General features: G+C 40.2%; 1 long non-coding RNA gene across 1 annotated transcript; it reads left to right on the top strand.

Annotated features, from left to right (window-relative positions):
- Positions 1-345: 345 nt before the first annotated feature.
- Positions 346-3,472, top strand: LOC108958679. The gene is made up of 2 exons (XR_005546493.1): positions 346-1,530; positions 3,190-3,472. It is a non-coding gene; the product is annotated as an uncharacterized LOC108958679 (long non-coding RNA).
- The last annotated feature ends 1,302 nt before the right edge of the window (positions 3,473-4,774 follow it).

Raw genomic sequence — 4,774 nt, 5'->3', positions numbered from 1 at the left:
CGTACGGCCGAATTTAAAGGAGTTTTGACTTTCAAGCCGAGCTTTCTGCGATGGGCACTACGTAAAATCATATGGGCTTTTTCCTTTGGCTAAATTGGACGTCGAACGGAGAATTAGTCGAAGATATTGAAGTCCGAAATTGAAAATTCGGAGCTTTAAATAGAGCTGCAATTTTGGCTTCGAATTAAGTTAATTAGTGGGTTTATTTGACAAGAAAGAATTAAGAGACCTTCGGATAAGGTTGGAGGCTTAGAGTGGGACAAGCAATTAAGTGTATAAGATATTTGTAGATTTTTGGCCCCACCCGTGACTTCCCAGCAGCTTTGACCGCCGCCTCATCCTCCTTCGAACGGCTTCTCTCCCTTTTAGCTTGTTGAGCAAGCCTCTGTCGATCTTCATCTTCGTATAAAGTTCCTTCGTCTCTCTCCGTCAATCGAGCGCCCACGCCGTGACACCAACGAAGCAACTGCTCTTGTTTTCTTTCCATCTATTTCTGCGACTGAAAACCTCTGCCGCACGACTTCCTTCACGCCTGCAGCCACGCACGTCTCCACTATCATTTCATCCTCATCACCCATCCATCTCCACCACCATATCATCACCATCTATCATCATCCCATCTTCCACCATCACCCCACGTCCGTAGCCCATGCCTCAAGTCAACCATTGAAGCTTTAGTTGACTGAAGCAGCCCCAAAATTCCACGAAGCAAGTCCACCGAAGAAACCCCCATGCGTTTGCTTCTTTTCCTTCGGCTGCCAGCACGTTCGCAAGATTTTCCCAGGCGGTGACCGAAGCTCCCACGTTTCCTCGTGGCATCAACGCCCTTGCTTCCTCGTCTTCAGCAATTTGGAGACCACCGAGTCTTCCAGCAGCCGCGCACGAAGCAACCGAAGACTCACGCCACCACCGAAGCTTTCTGCTATGTTTCACTGCTTCTATCTCCGTTCGGTCTTGTGAAGTCAAGCGAAGCAGCCGCGCCAGCGAAGACTCCATCTTCGCCCACCGAAGCTGCTCCTTCACGCGTCCACGCCAGCTGCTTCCCTGTTCCATCTTCGGCCACATGCCTGCTCTCCACCAATGTTGATCTTTTCTCCTCAAGCCACCGAAACCCGCTCGAAGCCAGCAACAAATTCGGCCCAGCTTGTTCAATCACAGCAAGCCCAGTCCGTGAGCAAGCATTTTTGCTCAGTCCAGCCCAGCGTTGGCCTCAGATTTCAAGCCTTTCAGCCCAGTTCGGCCTTCTCTTCAGCAGTTCAGCCCAAGATGGTTTAGTTCAAGTTACAGCCCAGTAATTTGAGGCCCAATTCAGCATCCCAATCTTGAAGCCCAAGCCCGTGAAGAAAGCCCATTTGTAGTCAAGCCCAAGCCCAAGAGCGAACCCGGTCCGAAGTAGGAACAAATCTCAGTTGAGTTGAGATTTGTTGGGCCAAGCTTAAGGCTCGGTCCAAGCCCGCCGGTGTTGTCGAAAGCCCGATTTCGGCCGCCGTCGCGTTGCCGTCGCGGTGATTCGGTCTCCGCTTTTTCCAAGTGAGTTTTACTCACTAATGCTTTCTTAGTTTGCTAATTATGCTTAAGGGTTGGTTAGATTTAATTAAGTGCAATTAGGTGGTTAGATTAGTTTAGGACAATTAAATTAGAGACTCAATGATGCATGTTAGGTGGTTAGACTTAGTCATTAGCAAATAGAGAGCTTCTAATAATTATCGAATGCATCTCGGGATTTTTCCCGATTCGTTCTGGCGTCCAATAAGGCATTATGGGCCTAAATTGGAATTTTAGTATTTAATTATTAATTTTCGAAATCAATTTAATAAATTATTTATTTTCTGGAAATTAGGCAAGGATAGCCGACGACCGGAATTTTATGCTGATGATCATGGTGCAGTCCGTTTATTTAATTGAGCTTTATATTGTGCTAAATTGAATTTATTGTATTTATTTATTTATTTTCTGAAATTAATTATTTAATTATTTATTTCTCGGAAATTCAACTGGGATGGCCAGCGATCGGAATTTTATGCTGATGATCATGGTGCAGTCTGTTTATTTAATTGAGTTCTATTTCATGCTGAATTGAATTATTTGTGAAAGAGGGAATCATTCTTTAATGGATGATCATTGGTTATTAATTGAAAAATAACCGGGCATCGATTAATAATGCCAAAAATATTTGAGTGGACTATAGAAAATGTGGGAGTTATGGAAAGGAAAATATTATATTTTGGCTAAGGCCAACCGTGTCCCCACACACGGCTATTTTATCGAGAAGGATAAAAGATGGAATGGATTGAATGGTCGGATAGTATACTATATCATCCTACGGGCTCTGATATGTCAGCTTAGCGAGAGCAGTATACTGGTGTACTATATCAGCCTACGGGCGATATGTCAGCTTAGCATGAGCAAGAAGACACTTTATCGGCTCGGTGTGAGCACGGGGTATACTATATCACGCTGGTGATATGTCACTTAGCGCGAGAAGACACTTTATCGCCTCGGTGTGAGCATCGGGGTATACTATATCAGCTGCGGGTGATATGTCACTAGCGAGAGCAAAGATATACCGGTATACTATATCAGCCTACGGGCGATGTGTCAGCTTAGCGAGAGCAGTATACCTTAACCCTATCAGCTTAGTGCGAGCTATACTATCTATATATTAGCTTAGAGTGAGCAGTCATGGACTATGGTCGGACTTATAGATAGTATTGAATGTGCCGACCAAGCATGGGTCGTGATGACATGTAATCGACTAGGTCGATTGATCATTGCTTTGATCTGATGTTGTGAATTGACCGATTGATTGGAAATGACCGTGAGATGGTTTGATTGACATGTAATCGACTAGGTCGATTGATTGATGATTCGATCTGAGTGTGATTTAATGTGATTGATCATTGCCTTGATTTGATGTTGCGAATTGAATGATGGAATGGAGATGACCATGGATGGTGTTTTTGGTGTGTAATCGATTAAGTCGATTAGATCGATGCTTCGATCTGTGATGTGATTGCTTGGGTGCCTATTTGATCTATGCTAATATGCAGGTGGAATCTAAGGCCCAAGTAAGTCCTCTGACTCGTGTTTTGTGTAGGCAGCCCTAAGGTGTATTAGTTTACTAATCGAGTCTTAGGGGGTAGAACTTGCTGAGACGTGGTCTCAATGGTTATTGAATAACCATTTCAGGACCCTGATGAGGAGCCTGATGAGAAGGAACCTGAAGAGGAGAACCCTGATGTGGAACCAAATGAGGAGGAACATTTTGGAGAAGAAGATGACCACGGGGAGGATCCTGAGTACGACCCGGATGAGAACTGAGATCCCATCTTGTTTTGTCAGACCTTGATAATATGTGGAGAAGTGTTTGATCGGACCCTGTGAATAGTATTACATTATATATTATGAGGTACTTTGTGTAAAAAAGTGGTTGTGAATTTCAGTATGGAAATTATGGCCCTACTATTCTATCCCATTGTTTTGTTGTCTGGGGATTAATAACTGCTTCCGCATGTGCTTAATAAATGAAAGGGTCGGCGATACGTAGTCCTGGGATATCGCAAGTTTAAAATCGACCAGATAAAATAAGGATGGGCACGTGACCGAGAATCGGGGCGTGACACAAAGCACAATTGAGTTCTAAAGCTTTTAAAAAGTGCAATCAAGTCCAAATCTTAGCAAATTAGTACAATCAAATCTCTCCATTAAAGAGAGATAATGTGAGAGGGAAAACAATCTCATGATATTTTATACACGCAGTAAAAAATATGTACTACAATGATGTGATAGGGTTTTCTCTCAAGAAAACTTTAAGAGAAAAAATATTCTAGGAAAATCAAATAATAAGTAACACTTATATATAGTATAAGTTGTAAAAGTAAGCTCCGTGAGAATGAGAAAATAATTATTCTTGTAAACATAAGTAAAATTAACTTATTAGGCACGAAATTTTATGTGGTAGAAAGAAAATAAATACGAATTAGGCACGGCATTTTAAGTGGTAAAAAGAATACAAATTAGAGAGAAATTGATTTTGGGATTGTAATAGAATTTGTAGTAAAACAAAACTGACGCTATGTATAAGGAAAAATAATCGATTATAGTATAATGGATTATACTATACACATAATGTTATGAATCAATAGTATAACACAAAATCACTTTGTTTCAAGCATATACAAAATGTAGTTAAACACAATGCTAGAGTTAATTTTACTTAATTAAAGAATGATGATTGATTAAAAATGAAAAAATAGTGGTGTCAAACTAAAAAGAAAAATAGGGCATGATAAATTCATGCTAGTGAAATAGGACATATAAGATATTTTATAAGTGTAAAGTGAAATTATATGTGAGACAATGGAACCTACAACATTTGATCGTATAATAAACGATGCATATTGACTCTGCATGTTATTATTTTCGATTGTTTGAATTTCACGGTTATAGTCATTGCTGTAACATTGAAAGGAAATTATATGTTCGTATAAGTTGATGGTGTTTGAGTAGAGAAGTTTTGGTAAATTTTCAAAAAAAAAAAAAAATGAAATATAGAACCTTGCAAAGCATGTACAAGTACACCAGTTCCATCTACAAACGTGACTTCATTTTGTAGAAAGGCACTTAATAAGCAACATTAATAACTCCCTTCCTACACCATATTCTAATTTACTTTCGCGTATGAAAACTTATAACCACATTCCTTGTACAGTAACTTCTATTTTTAACCTTTAATTTTTTAACATTGTGGAACTCATGCTTTGACTTTTGTTTC

Source organism: Eucalyptus grandis, chromosome 9 (assembly GCF_016545825.1).
Source record: "Eucalyptus grandis isolate ANBG69807.140 chromosome 9, ASM1654582v1, whole genome shotgun sequence".
In the NCBI taxonomy this organism is placed as follows: domain Eukaryota; kingdom Viridiplantae; phylum Streptophyta; class Magnoliopsida; order Myrtales; family Myrtaceae; genus Eucalyptus; species Eucalyptus grandis.
The sequence above is the reverse complement of the archived record's forward strand: the minus strand, read 5'-3'. Positions and strand labels throughout refer to the sequence as shown.